General features: G+C 36.1%; 1 non-coding gene across 1 annotated transcript; it reads right to left on the bottom strand.

Annotated features, from left to right (window-relative positions):
• Nucleotides 1–16,692: 16,692 nt before the first annotated feature.
• Nucleotides 16,693–16,772, bottom strand: TRNAL-UAG (transfer RNA leucine (anticodon UAG)). The gene has a single exon. It is a non-coding gene; the product is annotated as a tRNA-Leu (tRNA).

Here is a 16,772-nt window from a genome sequence, read left to right as displayed (position 1 = left end):
CTATTGTATTGCGAGAAAATTGTAAATCTATTACTTCAAAGAGTTGTGGTGTGTTTCGATCTAAAATTTTTGTTTAAAAGCCTCCATTGTTGCTCTCTCCAAAGCTTCCAATTCTATTTCTTGTTTATCTTATTCTTGAGAGAGATCTATGTATTGTGAGAAAATTGTAAATCTCTTACTTCAGAGAGTTGTGGTGTGTTTCTATAAGATTTCAGACAGTTGTACCGGTTTGATCTTGAGTCGTGGAAACGATTGAGTTTGCTCTTGAACTCGTAAAAAGAACGGTATACCGGTTTGATCCTGAATCGTGGAAAGGATTGAGTTTGTTCTTGCACTCGTAAAAGGAGCGGTGTAGCGGTTCGGCTCGGGCTCTGATCCGATAAAAGAGTCAGAAAGTTTTATTCAAATTCCCAAGAGGCGCTTGGGTAGTGGAGTATGTCGAGTTTGACCCAAACACTATAAAACTAAGGTGTTATATTTTCTAACCCTTTTCCTATTTAAATTCCTTTTTCTATTTAAATTCTAAATTATTGTTAATTTTTATGGCATGGTATCAAGTTTTATTGTTATTAAAAAAAAAAAAAAAAATTATTGTTGAAACCCTGTTCACCCCTTCTAGGGTTGTCATATCGATCCAACAAGCTCTCCATACAAACTAAATTAAACAGAGGAATTTGCATCTCAATCATGTAAAATTGATGGAATGAGAAAAGAGAATAAGGAAATAGAAAGTTATCCTGTTTTGTTGTGGTTCTGGAAGTTCCCTTCCCTTGAGCTCTCACGTCCACCTCTTTGCCCTAATCAATCCTTGTTGGTCTCCTTTTCCTTCTGCTGTCAATAGTTGCTGGATTAGGATTTTCTTCTTCTTCTCTGGTTTCACAGCAGCGAACGCTGCTGCTGTCTAATCCGATTTCTCTCCCCAAGTGTGGCCCCTCCGCTGCTGCTGTCTAATCCGATTTCTCTCCCCCAAGTGTGGCCCCTCCCTATTTTAGGTATCCTTTTCCTTTTATAATGCTTGTTTCTTCTAATTTAGGGCTGAGAAAGGATAAAATTGTCCACCTACGATGTTTCTAATTTGGTAGCCAATGATCCACATGGACTGCTGATGTGGATTAAAATTTCCAGGTCATCCCCGAAAAGTTTACTTTCCGGATTGCTTCAGCATCAAGGTCTGCAATTTATTTCCAGATTTGCTGATTGCTTCAGCATCAAGGTCTGCAATTTATTTCTAGATTTGAAAGCAGTGTTGTTTCCAGATTTGCTATAGCATCATGGTTTCAGCATAAATGTTCTAGAATTTTACCAAATAGCTCAATTAAGCGTACAATTAAGCTCGATTTATGGAAATTAATCTTCTTTTCATATTAAACCACAATTGGATATTTCATGTATACTAATTAGAATAAATGGAGCAATTAATGAGAAAATGGTGAGTATAAGTGCAAAATTAACTGTAAAAAGACGGAATATAACTCTACTTTTGGAGAGATATCAAAAAACGAAAAAAAAAAAAAAAAGAAGAAAAAGAAACAAGGTTGAAAATTACCAAAATAAGAGACGAGGAGCAATATCATGACAATAATGAAAGCAAAGTTGAGACTAAGTTTGTTTGCGATTATGTTGTATTGTAAATGGTTTGATGGGATGAGGTTCGTTTCATTGTTGTCCATCCCATTGTATAATCTTTGGGACAATATTCAATTAATTTGCTAATATAAATTTTAGTAATACAACATTAAATGGGATGTTATGAATTTAATACACTAAGATTACCATTTACAAACTTAATGTAAAGACCAGAAAAGGGATGCAAGTAATGAATTGGGATCAAGTTTTTATTTCTTCCAAAGGATGGAAAGAATTAAAAAAATATATATATATATCATTTTAATCTCACCCCTAAGAAATATTTTTTGGGTTGACCGGTTACAACAGCTCAAGTCCACCGCTAATAGATATTGTCTGCTTTGATCTGTTACAATAGTCCAAGCTTACTGTTAACAAAAATTGTCATTCTTTGATATGTTACAACCGTCCAAGCCCACCGCTAAAAAATATTGTCCGTTTTGAGCCGTTACATATTGCTCTCAACCTCATGGTTTTAAAACGTGACTGCTTGGGAGAAGTTTCTACGACATTATAAGGAATGTTTCGTTCCCCTCTCCAACCGATGTGAGATCCTACAGTTACATTTTTATTATACTTCGAAGTTTAGGTTTCATTTGGTTATTGGTTCGAATATTTTACATTTTACTCCTAATTGTCACTGATGCTCAGTTTGGTCTTTAGCATTATCTTTTGGTTAATTAATTTAAAATAATTATGATGCTGATCCATTTTGTATCATATCGAAGAGATTCCTAGGTTCGGGCAGAAGAAGCAATGTCACTCGATCACTATCAAACTGACTGCAATCTTTTTTGTCCGTGAGGATCCCAATCCAAACCGAGCGCCTTCTACTTCTAATAGGTCATGAACTAGATCAGAATCATTCTCATCGAGTCCATAAGAAGTGTTCCCATTTTATTCATCGGGTCCGGATAGAGACCAAAGGTCTTGAACCATCGATCCAGCAGAACAACTCAAAAAATAAAAAAGTATCGTTAATTTCTTCATAAATTTTTTTAAAATTTTTTTTAATTCTTTTAAACATTTATAGATATTAACCTTTTACAAACCAAAACATCGTAATTAGTAAAAATTCATGGATGAAAATGTAAATTATGTGTAACGTCTCTAATATTAAGGTATGCAATATACATATTATGAGAGTTTTCAAATGTTTTCATGAAACCTTGGAGCCTTTATAGAAATATTTCAAATATTTACTTGACAATAAAATTTAAATTAATAGTTATGAATCATGTTTTTAACAGAAAAAATGTTAGGACTAGAATGACTATTTAAAAAAACACCATAAGTGACCCTATTGTTAAGATAAAAAAATACACACATGTAAGTCTTTCAATGTCTAATGGGACCTAAAATCATATTCTGGTTTTAGGCTTATTTAAGACAAGGTCGTAGTACCGGACTAGTGAGGAAGTGAAAACATCAACCATGTGATGACTCCAGTATTTTTGTGTATTAAAATGCATCTACTAAATTTTTTTTTATGTTTTCGGGTATAGACAAGGTCGTGGCACGCGAGAGGGACGAGGAGATTGAACTAATTCTGATCTTTTAATAACTTTCATAGTATTGTAATTTTTTGTTTAATGAATTGTGCTCATCTTATAGAGTGAAAAGTCAAAATTAAGTTGTAGTCTTGTTGTTCGTTGTTCGCTGCCACCACAGATTCCTTTCTCTCCCGCACATAATCCTACACTAAAAGAGAGAGCATAGAGCTTTGGCTGGTCCTACTAACACAAAGTAAAGACTTGATCATGAAGTGGCTAATCAAGAATGCTCTGTTTATTGTTTTTAGTTGAAAGATTTGGATTTTCGATAGCAAAGACATTTGCCTGTAAGATATATGACAACTAAAGTATAACTACTCAAGCCCTCCACTAAGAGATATTGTCCGCTTTGGCTTGCTATGTATCGTCGTCAGCCTCATGGTTTTAAAATGTGTCTATTAGGAAGAGGTTTCCACACCCTTGTAAGGAATGTTTCGTTCCCCTCTCCAACCAATGTGGGATCTCAGAATCCACCCCTTTGAGGGCCTAACGTCCTCGCTAACACACCGCCCGGTGTTTGGCTCTGATACCATTTGTAACAGCCAAGCCCAACTTTGTCTGCTTTGGGCCATTACAAATGGTACGAAAGCCAGTCACCAGACGACGCAAAGACTAGTCGGAGTAAGGCTAGACCCTCTCCATAGTAGATGCGTCATAAAACCTTGAGGCTGACGACGATACATAACGGCCCTATAAAACGTTCTATAAAACGACGGAATTCACGCAGTCATCTCTCATCTACCTCAATCGCTCATCCACAATAATCATACTCGAACTCATAAATCATAAATGAAAAGTAATTTTTCAATTTAATCTAATATATAATATTGAAATACATGGTTTTATCACAGTCTTATTCATTTGTGTAAAGCATATTGCAATGAAAATGAATATGACTTCCTTGTATTCCCAATGGTTTGCTTGTCACTGTTCATCAAACAAAGTAATACTCAAATTAATATCAAAATCAATCTAATGACTCAAAAAATTCGATCAATCCAACCCAACCTGTGCGGTTCGAGTTCGGTTATGAACTTATTTGGACTGAATTCAAATAACTGAAAACTTTTATGATTGAGTTGGTTTAAGGGTTCTCCCGAAACTAGATGGATTGACTGAACCAATCTGGTTCGAGTTCAGTTATGAACTTATTTGGACTAGATTCAAATAACTGAAAACTTTTATGAGTGAGGTTGTTTATGGGTTCCCAAAACTAGATTGAACCAAAACCATCTAAATTGATTGTTAATTTTAAAATATACATTTTTGTGTACAATAAAATTATATATACGTATTTATTTTATTTCATGATTATTTATTTTCTACTAGATCCGGTAAAAGTGTTTATATATATGTATTTATTTTATTTCATAATTATTTATTTTCTACCAGATCTCGTTAAAGTAATTTTTCAAAATATATGTTGAATTGAGTTCTACTGGTTCGTTCTTTGGTAACCCTAAAACTTATTAGTTTGAATCTTTGTACAATCAAACTTACGTTTAATTTTAAGATATACATGTTTGCTCACAAAATTGAATTGCAAATGGTAACCAAACGTATGAAAATAAATAAACATATATTTTACAAACTAATTTTTATTTTATCAAAATAAAAAAAATTGAATAAATAACTCGAACTACCTAAACCCACTATCTATCCCAAAAAATTTATGGTCGAGTTGGGTTGAGTTGGATTCATTATATAACAAGGGTTGTTTATGCTGAAAAATTTATAATGCAAATCATTGGGTTCGGTCTAGAAAATCTCATAATCTGACCTGACCCGACTCAACCCTCAAACACTTATACATTTTTTAATAACTACAAGATACCTGTATCGAAGACGGTGAAGAACAAGATGATTGCACTTGTACATTTTTGGGGGCTGATAATTCTACCCAAACTCTTATATAATTGAGAAATGCCTTGCCTTAACTTGAAATAGAGGTAACACGTGGCTTGAGTATGTTGAGAAATACTCAGGAAATGACCCCGCTATTGGGATTAAATGCAATAAACATGCGAATGCAATGACGGGACCTATCATATCAGTCTTTTTTCCCACGATACTATATTAATGGGCAACTTAGATGTGTGTCATATACTCTACACACAGCCCATACGTGCAAGTACAAGCTCATTAGATAGTTCGTACACCGCTAGACCCCTTTTCTTGTCGGACAAGCCTACTCTGGTAGCTTCTTATGCTGGACACCCATTAGAATTAATAACCGCAATGGCAGCATTATCTAAAACATAATAATACTTCATCTGTCTAGTGGTGTATGTGTCCGTACCCTCGTGATGGAATAGGGGTATCCCCCAATGCATGAGCATAATGCATGAAGTCTCGATTAGGGTCGAGAAATGCACACATGCAAATATGAGTTCGTGTCTAGTGGCATAAAACATCATGTCTTGGCTTTGGCTCTAATTTCATTTTTTGGTGGATTTGGATGCATTGTACTTTTCTACACACTGCCCACACACATGCTCCCCGCTTGGGTTCTAGATGCTCTATTTTATTTTTTTTCTATTGAGGAACCTAAACCAAAGCTTGAGAGATAGTCATAAATATAATAATGAGGGATGTATATGATCTCTATAAGAGAGGAGCAAAGATGTTCCCCAAACCGACTAGATTCCATAAGGGAATTGAACGTTATGTCCATGATAGATCTCACCTGAACCGTCTCATCATAATATAATAATTATAATCGTAATCATAATATAAATCATTATGACAATAATTTTTAGATAACTCTCTTTTTCTCTCTTTCTCTCTTTCTTGTCCTTCTAAATTGAGCATTTTTTAAAGGTTACTACTATATCAAGCTACTCTTTCTTTTTAAATAGAAACTAACTGCACACCGGAGACGAGAGTGTGTATGAACTATGGAGCTATAGAGTTCGAGATAGAGTCGAGTCTCGATTTTTGACTCATGATGTCTTTGTCATGTATATGATTCTTTATGATATGTTGTTATATGAATAATTTGTTGCATTAAATAGCTTCATGTGGAACGAGCATGTTAGTGTATCTTGTATTCGTATGATATACTATGACCCGAAACCTTAAGAGGCACACGAACTAAACAAAAATATCATTTATTTATTATAAGAATCTAAATACAGGGTCACATCGATCAAGTTCTTTATGATCATCTTCATTATATTGATTAGTTGTTTTGAGGCACTTCTTTGATCTCCTTGTTGTCTTCTAAATGAATGTTCTTACTCATCTTGTGAGAGTTGGAGTTGAAGTTGAAGGGATGCTTCTTGCCATGACAAAAGCAGATGTTTAATTTACAATCACAAAACACATTATCCCTACAATCATCTGCAGTCCTGCATGAAATACCTTTAAGATAGTTGCCTTTTGTGCCTAATGGTTTGGTTGTACCTGCATACGTAAATAATTTTCAATCAAATTTGAGCCATCTAGTCACGTATAATCAAAGAGTACTAAATTTCAGCTCGATGTCTAGGATTCTTAGCATTTGAAGGCTCCGACATTCTCCTGCAACATGCTCACGTTACCTAGTCCTCGGTTCTAAGAGGGAAGACAGTCCCGACATACCAACATGTTTTGTTCTCACTAACATACTGAGAAGTCATCCAACATAATGAAAATTACGCTTAATTTTTTAGGTCATGTGATTGAGCCATTGAAATGAAATTTACACGTTGTTTGTATCTACTAGGAGAGGTGTCGCCTAATACCGTTTATAACACCACATGCATAGGATTCATATAAGGATTCATAATCTGAAGTTGATACTTGATGGCACCGACATTAATCCTATGCAACCCTAGCGACATGGTCAAGTTACTGACACCTAGTTTCTAAGAGGTGAAGAATATCACCAAAGACTCACATGGGTCATTTCGACATGATTTGATCTCAATCGTATGCTTCTTAGGAAATTTTCTAGGAGGATACCCAAAAACAATTGCTTCCTGAGAAACACACTTAATTTTAAAGTTCCTACACATTGAAACTCTTTATATATATATATATATATATATATATATATATATATATATATATATATATATATTTAATTTATAATGCCTTGCGCCGAAGATTTAGATCAAGATTCGAAATTCAGATTCAACATCTGATGGCCTCGACATTCGACTCTGACAAGATCACATTACTTACTCCTTGTTTCTAAGAGTGAAAACTATCCCCACAGATCAACACGAATCATTTCAACATATTATATCCTCACTCAACATATAATTAATCCATGAAAAACACACATAAAGTTATATATACAATTCGTAATATCTATACATACAATTATTTTATCAACATTTCCCTCAATATTACCATAAAATTTAAATATAGGCTTTTAAAATGAAGAACAACAAAACAGAAGAAAAATAAATGAGATTGAAAGTTACCGAAAGAAGAGACGAGGAACAATATCATCGCAACAACGAAAGCCAAGTTGAGACTAAGTTTGTTTGCTACTAAGTTTGTTTGCTACTATGTTGTATTGTAAAATGGTTTGACGGGGTGAGGTGAGTTTCATTGTTGTCCATCCAATTATGGGACATTCAATTACTGTACTAATATTTGATTTTAGAAATACAACATTAAATGGGATGTTATTTATTTAATACAAGAAGAAATATTATGATTAACAAAATTAACCTACCAGATCACAAAAGGGATGCATGTAATGAATTAGGATCATTTTAATCATTTGAAGAAAAAACAAGATATATCATTTTAATAACTACAACATATTTTAAACCTGTATCGATTATGGCGAAGAACAAGATGATTGTAGCTAGGAAAGCGAACTTGATAGAAATGTTCTTGTCCATGACTTTGGAAGGGATTTTAGAGATTTTTGGGTGATGATAATTTTGTGTCTTCAATTTTGTACCCAAAACTTTTATATAATTGAGGAATATTTGCTAAATTAGGTAATATGAAACCGAACTATGGTATGATAACCCAAATGGGAATAACTAAAAAGACTAACCTACAATAATCAACCAATGAATTTTTCAAAATTTGATGGTAATGATCCTATATTTTGGATGTGATTCAAATAGAAATACTTTTGACCTCTAAACAAATATTTCAAACCTTTATTTTTAATGGTAGAATGAATATTGAAAAATACTCCGGAGGTGACCCCATAGTGACTCTTGTAAAACGAAATTAAAAGAGAGAAAAATATAATAAATGTTGGATTTAGCACAAAAGATTTCGTTCTATAGCCTCCATAGGAGAAGCCAACAACCGTTTATATGTCCTTTTCATTACTGTAAATTTTTTTTAATGATAGAATGAATATTTAAAAATACTTAAGAAGTGACCCCACTATTAAGGTCGGAAAATGCACGTATGCAAATATGATTTTGTGTCTTGTGGATTAAAACATCATGTTTTCGCTTTGGCTCTAATTTCATTTATCGGTTGATTTGGATGCATTGTACTTTTCTACACACTCCCCACACGCATGCTCTGTGCTTGGGTTCTAGATGCTCTACTTTATTTTTCTATTGAGGATAAACCTAAACCATAACTCGAGAGATAGTTGTCCATATAATAATGAGGGATGTATAAATTCTCAAGAAGAGAGGAGCATAGATGATCCCAAGACCAACTAGATTCCATAAGGGAATTGAAAGTTGGGTCTACGGTAGATCTCACCTAAACCGTCTCATCATAATATAATAATCGCAATCATAATATAAATAATTATAACAATAATTTTTAGATTACTCTCTTTCTTGTCCTTCAAAATTGAGCATTTTCTAAACATTGTTACTATATCACACTACTCATCTTTTTAAATATAAACTAATTGCACACCCGAGACGAGAGTGTGCATGAACTGTGGAGCTATTGAGTTCGAGATAGATTCGAGTCTCGATTTTTGACTCATGATGTCTTTGTCATGTATATGATTCTTTATGGTATGTTGTTATGAATAATTTGTTGCATTAAATAGCTTCATGTGGAACGAGCATGTCAGTGTATCTTGTATTCGTATGATATACTATGACCCGAAACCTTAAGAGGCACACAAACTAAACAAAAATATCGTTTATTTATTATGAGAATCTAAATACAGGGTCACATCGATCAAGTTCTTTATGATCATCTTCATTATTTTGATTAGTTGTTGAGAGGCACTTCTTTGATCTCCTTGTTGTCTTCTAAATGAATGTTCTTACTCATCTTGTGAGACTTGGAGTTGAAGTTGAAGGGATGCTTCTTGCCATGACAGAAGCAGATGTTCAAGACCAGAGAAATGACCAACAAGAGATGAAGAATTTTTAGGAAAATTATGGATTTTTTGAGAAAATAATAATAAAATATTCGAAAAGTGGCAAATTACCAAAATACCCTTGAAGTTAAGGATAATTACGGATTTACCATTCTGCTAAAAAATCAGAACCTTCACAGTGCCTTCTGCACAAAATCCTTCGAATGTTGAGTCTCAGCCGTTGGATCACCTCCAAACTTGTATATATTCTAGAAAACTCACGGATCGTCACATCCAACGGCTAGGATTCAAAACCAACGTCGGTGAGGCTCTGATCGGAATAGATATTTCCAACGGATTTTCTAGAAAATCCAACCGACAATTCACAATGATTCTGGAGCTCCCAATGTTGGTTTAAGTTTCCCCTATAAATTCTGTAGTTGGGGCAATCATTTGGAACAAGAATCGAGCAAGGTCGAGCACCTAGCTGTTGGCAATAAGTGTTTAGATTTTGGGTCTCCTACTCCCAGGCTTCTTCCAAATTCGAGAACAATTCTCCACCATTTCCTTTCAAACTTGTTCCTATAGCTTCTAAACAACATTCCCTACAAGTTTTACGAAGGAATAGAGTCCTGAAAGTGCCTAGAAGCCATTCGCCCAATCCAATCTGCCATTAAAAAGCTTCAAGGAAAACTCAAAATTCCAATCCAAGGATATACAAGTATTCTTCGAGCAAGGACGACCCCAATAGGTTTCTGCACCTCCAAGGAATGTTTTCATAGAAGACCGCGAAGAGAAATAACCTCACGAACGTTCCCAATTGAAGAAAATTCGTTTCGGGCTCAAATTGGAGGTAAGTGTCGAATTCCTATCTACGGCCACTTTTTCTTCAAATTAAGGATTCCTTTAGCTTCAGAAAAAAGAAGATGAGTAACTTTGATGAAGGAATAAAGAGCTGAAACGTCAAAGAACAAGATACCCAAGAGATTGTAAATTGGAGGCGTCGGGTAACTTGCAGACCGAGAGTGATTTCTCAAAATTAAGGTCCTACACTCAAAGTCATTCCTCCAAACTAATTCCTTTATATTAAAGGAACAATAAGGAAGAGGTTTCGTGACGAAATCGAGCCTAAAAAACCCCTAGAATCGGCTACCCAATAAGAAATCCTCTGTTTTTACTCCAGCGAGAAATCATATTTTGGACGAAATTTGGAAGCAAATATCTTAGGCTACAATCCGATGAGAAGGTAAAAAATCAATCCCTAGCTCTTCCTTGTAACACCTTCTTTAAGTTTTATGAAGGAATCGAGGAGACGAACAGTGTGATAGGAGTTGGGGAGGGCGAGTTTACGACGGCGGCGCGAACGGTCGCACGCGCCTTCTCCCTGTCTGGAGGAAGAAGACGATGACGTGGGCGGTTCAGTTGAACTGGCCATGTCAACCCAAAACTCAACCTTCCCTCGGTTTTTCTCAATTTTAACCCCCTTCCAGATGGATTCTCATGAAAAACTCTATGGTTCCAGAAAGTAGACATAATAAGGAGTGTGTGAAAGGAAAGTTGAGGTAAATCGGGTACCGGAAGGTCAAGAACAGAGGTCCTGAATGTCGACAACGAGGTAAGTAGCCACCTTGGATTTTTTTGTTAAGAAATACTTGCAGGAATCGCTTGGATTTTCATATGAACACCAAGTACGAACTAGGATAAGATGAAAGAAAAACTCAAAGAACCGCGAGTTAAGACCTTAAACCTATCAAATTGCTCGGTAATTAGGTAACATTAGAATAACCCACTAGATGAACTCCGCTACCTATAAAATTTTAATTCTGAGCATATTATAGCATTTTAAGGTTCTAAATGAAGTTTAGTAGTCATTAGATAAGGATAAGTGGGTAAACCAAGAAATGGTGCAAAATGACCATAATGCCCGTAAGGATATCTACCTACAGTTCCTGACCTAGATGACCTCCAAATGCTATGAAACCCTGAAGTAGATCCTATTTTATGATGTTTGATGATTTTGTAAAGTTGAAAGGGATTGGAACACGTTAAGTAGCAAAACCAAGAATTAGGGGTGAAATGACCAAAATGTCCCTAGGACTCTTATGAGATTTCAAGGTCTATACGTGCTCCGGATGATTTGCTACTTCTTATAAGGTCGATTATGAAGGACATGAAGATAAGTTTGAGGTTTCAAGTTGATTGGAGTAAGTTTGGAACCTAAACCAAGTTAGGATCCAAGAAACACCTAAAGGAAACACCACAAGACTTCAGACTCTTCTAGAACCCTCTAAAGAACTCCCTAAGAATCTATGACCTTCTAGAACAACTTACACTAAGATGGGTTCATATGGTTACAAATACAAGTTACAACTTATGTCTCAAGGAATTAAGAACCTTAGAAACTTACAAGATTAAGAACCAAGAACAAACAACACACAAGCTTTACAACTACCCAAGCAAGAAGAATGCTAGGTACCACTCAAGGACGAGGGATCAAGGTCCCCAAACTCAGAAACAGAAACTCAAGAATGCTAGGTAATACTCTAATCATGTCCAAAGTGACCCATGACCTCCCACCAAGCGGTGCCCAATAATTCCTCTTCTAGGTGGGATGCCTTGCACCATGTTTCCTTTGCAGGATGTCATGCCTCAAGTTTCCCTCACCTATTAGAGATGCCCTGCAGACTTGCAGGATGATGTTCAAGTATGCACCGAGCAAGTGACCTTTATGGTCTATCAAGGGGAGTAGTCTAAGGTCACGGAGGAACAAGAAGGGAGTAAGTTACCTTATCCACGAATCAAGAACCTCCTAAGACCTCCCACGGTACAGCATGTTCATGACTTAGACTACGCTACTTGGAACGCATGAAGCCTTTAGCGTAGGTAAGCAGACTGTATTATAGGGCAAGCCCTTGATGCAGTATTAAGACTACATCGCTTGGAACGTAAGAAGCCTTGGATGTAGGATTTCAGACTATGTCGCTTGGAACGCATGAAGCCTTGGGCATAGGTTAAGCAGACTGTATTATAGGGAAAGTCCTTGATGTAGGTTTTCAGACTATGTCGCTTGGAACGCATGAAGCCTTGGGCATAGGTTAAGCAGACTGTATTATAGGGCAAGCCCTTGATGCAGTTTTAAGACTACATCGCTTGGAACGTAAGAAGCCTTGGATGTAAGTTTTTAGACTATGCCGCTTAGAATGCATGAAACCTTGGGCATAGGTTAAGCAGACCATATCGAAGGGCAAGCCCTAAGATGCGGTAAGACTACGTCGCTTGGAACGCATGAAGCCTTGGACGTAAGTTAAAGCTGTGTCGCTTAGAACGCATGAAGCCTTGGACGCAAGATTCTCAGGTACATGTCTAGTGCCGTAAATCCTAGGGGAAGTGTCTTGGAGAACGAATATATAATAGAACAAGAACCAAGAATACCAAGAACAAGAGAAAGATAAAGGACTAGAACATGGATCAAGATCCTAGTTCTAAGGACAAGAACCAGGAACAAATGACCAAGAACCAAAAACCATAGTGCTAAGGCCCTTAAAGGAAAACCAAGGTTTTAGGGTTTAAGAACCAAGGTCCTCAAGAAAGATCAAGATAAGAACCCTAAGTCAAGAACAAGAATTAAAGGGGCTTAAGTACTTAAAACAAGAACAAGATCAAGAACAAGCAAGAACAAAGAATGTGGTACCCTAGCATATCAAGAACACGATTAAGAGCCTACAAGTAGGCTACTTACTGAGTCTTGTACTCATTCCTTATTCTCCAATTTTTTTCCAGGTAATAAGGAGCTGGTCGAGGTCGGGAGCGGAATCGGGAGCAGGTGCCATAGACTAACCTCACCTGACGTCTCAACCCTTTTATTTTAAAATGTTTTGCGTCTGTTCCTTATTCTGTCTTTTAACTATTATGTTGTATTTTAAATTACTAATGTGCGCACACTATTTTGGTATAATGTAAATTATGTTTTAAATTTTAATGATTTTATTTCGCAAAAAAATTTACCCTTCTTTTCGAGCCATCGCATCAGCCATGTCCTTACAGAGAGCTTCATTTGTGTAAATGAGTGCAAACAATGGCCAACAATTCCTTGAGTGTACACGTGAATAAAGTGTTGAGTGTTCACGTGATAAAGTGTTGTGAGGTCTTTTGTATTTTCTTAACCTACTTTTGCAGCAAAGTTTTACAAATAGATTCGACCATGAATCCTCTTGAAGAAGTGGAGAATGATACGAATCAAGACATCTCAATCATGGAATGCTTTTAAGGAAATATAAGCTTAAGGAAGATGAGTTTTATTTATCCTAGTTACAAATTTTTTTTTGTGGATCTCACTAATGTATTTTATGAATTTTATTCACAATTAGGTTACATTTACGGTAACAACAAGGAAAAAAATAAAAGAGTTAGCGATCTCGTAGGAGCAACCACCCTCGCATCAGAAATCTCGCGATAGACATAAATGCATTTTATGACTTTTTATTTCCTTAATGCATTTTCAGTGAGCGCCAAAGATCTAGTAGAAGTAGAAAATAGGCCAAAGAGACAAAACCGATAGACTTTTGGATCCAGGTTCAACACGGGTGGCCCAACAAGCACTAAATCACTCCCAGCAGCGCACGACCTGAAAAGGACACTCTTCGAGAAATGCATGTGTGACCTGACAAACTAGTCATGCTCTTCTCATGTGCAGCGCACACGCTTCCCACGTCAGTCGCAACTCACACGACTCGTGTGTCAACTCCATCATCATTTGTTTTCTAGTTTTTGGATATATATGTTTATTATCATTTCTTATATGTTTTCGATTTATTTACGAATTTTATTTTTATTATGTAAGTCCATGGGACTGATGAAACATTTAAAATGAATATTTCCACATAAAAAGATCACATCATGCATATGGTACGACTCTATTTTAGTAAAAAAAATAAGATCGTTACATTTTCATAGTGGTTAATTATAGTCCTAAAAGTATGAATGACACAACTCTTAAAATTTCTCATTTTCATAGTGGCTAACTATAGTCCTAAAAGTATGAATGATACAACTCTTAAAATTCCTAGTGGAAGGTTAAGGGTTTCATGTTGAGGTTATATATAACCACTTATGTTGTCTTGTAGACTTGAAAAAGGTAGTAAAAAGATCATTTATGCCTTCTTTTAACTAAGTAATAAGTTTTTTTTTGTAATGCTATGTAGTTTAGGTTGTATGTTTAGTATCATCTAAGCTTGACATGATCGATCTTGCCTGCGGAGTGATTCAAATCTTAAACAAGTATTTTTTTTCTTTGAGATATTCAATCAACAAAGTAATTCGTTATCATGAAGCATGATTTAACTTCGGTTTGATGACGGAGACGCCTCGTGGAGGGACACTGAAAGAAGGACAATCAAACCAAAAAAGATAGGTGAGTGATGTGTGGTTGGCTGCCACTTTTATGTATTGTAGGATAAGTAGTGTCCCTTATTTTTGCTGACTATGTTATTTCACATGTAGTATGATGATATCAAAGCTAGGTTTCAATCGTGGGACTTGTGAGTTATGGGCCCACCACGCTTCTGCTGATATTAATCATTTTGATCTCTAGCTTTCATCATAGATGTTTAGTTCACTTATGGCAAACTTTGAGACACTATATAAAAAGGTATTAACGGCCCTTTAACCCTTATATCTATCTCCATGACTTGAGACATTCTAACTTTACTTTTGATATTTGTACTACTTTTTCTATATTTGTGCTACTTTTTTTTTTTTTTTTTAATTTAATTTTATTATTTTTATTTTTTTATTATAGTAGTATGATTGGGTGTCCTTTGCTTTTCTTCGTCGTCAGATAGCTTTCATCTATGCTTTCCGTTATGATGTTCGATGATTTGAGTAGATTGTGAGTCTTACCTGATTGGGGGGCTCTCATCTACAATGAGTTGCAACGTGTTGTGTCGCACATGATTAAACATGCATGCATAGGCGGCGTGTGTGGTCAAACAAGTTTGAATTCCACATAAGTGATGTTTGAATTCCGAAGGAAAATCGTGCCCAAGGTCCAACAAAGCCGGTGAAAAATGTGAATGGGGATTGAGTACTCCTAAAGGTTTTAAAAAAATAAAAATAAATGACAGTTATGGGATTAGAAACCAATCCCTTTTTAAACTAGAGACTAAATCTAGCACCTTGGACCGCTAAGCCAAACTATCCCAACAATTGTGTTTGGACTACTAAGATAGTCGAGCTATCTCAAGACATGAGATTGCATCATGATGCATGGGTCGTGTTGTTAGGAACCGAGATGACCATGAGATGCAATGTTGTTGTGTTACAAATGATTGAACATGCACGCATACGCGGCGTGTGCGGTCAAATAAGTTTTAATTCAACATTATTCATGTTTGAAACCCGTAGGCAAACCCTGCCTAAGGTCCAACAAAGCCACAAAGCCACAAAGCTAGATGAAAAATATGAAAGGGAATTAAGTACTCCTTAAGGTTTGTCATGATCGTGTCAAGATCACAAAGCCGCACATTTGAAAAAGTATTGACTTTGACACGATGCACTGGTCGGAGTTGGGCTAGACTCTCTCCATATTAGATGCGTTTTAAAACCACGATGTTAACAACGATAAATAAAAAGTCAAAACAAACAATATGTGTTCGGAGCGGGCACGAGGCTTTACAAAAAATTAAAATAAATGACAACTGTGGGATTTGAATCCATGCCCTTTTGAACCAGAGTCGAAGTCTAACACCTTAGACAACTCGACCAAACTATCCCGACGAATGTGTTTGGACAAATCAAGATGGTCGAGCTATCTCGAGACATGAGATTACAATACGTTGCATGGGTTGTGCTGTTGGGAACCGAGATGACGATGAGATGCAACAATGTTGTGTCGCACATGATTGAACATGCACGCATAGATGGTGTGTGTGGTCAAACAAGTTTTAATTCCACATTATGTTTGTTTGAATGCGGAAGAAAAACTCTGCCTAAGGTATAACAAGCCATAAAGTCGAGTGAAAAATGTGAATAGAGGTTGAGTACTCCTTTAGATTTTTCGTGAGCGTGACAAGATCACGAGACACTGGTTGGAGTTGGGTTAGAATCTCTTCATAATAGACGAGTTTTAAAACCATACCCTTTTAAACTAGAGCCCAAATCTATCTGGCATCTTAAACCACTCGACTAAACGACAAACCAAGATAGTCAAGCTATCTCTAGACATGAGATTGCAATACGATGCATGGGTCGGACGATGAGATTTAAAAAGTATGATTATGACAGCTGTGGGATTTGAACCCACGCCCTTTCAGACCAGAGCCTAAATCTGGCGCCTTAGACCACTCGGCCAAACTGTC

Source organism: Cucurbita pepo, chromosome 15 (genome assembly GCF_057944985.1).
Source record: "Cucurbita pepo subsp. pepo isolate OVF chromosome 15, ASM5794498v1, whole genome shotgun sequence".
NCBI lineage: Eukaryota > Viridiplantae > Streptophyta > Magnoliopsida > Cucurbitales > Cucurbitaceae > Cucurbita > Cucurbita pepo.
Note: the sequence above shows the minus strand (reverse complement) of the source record. Positions and strands in the feature narration are given on the sequence as shown.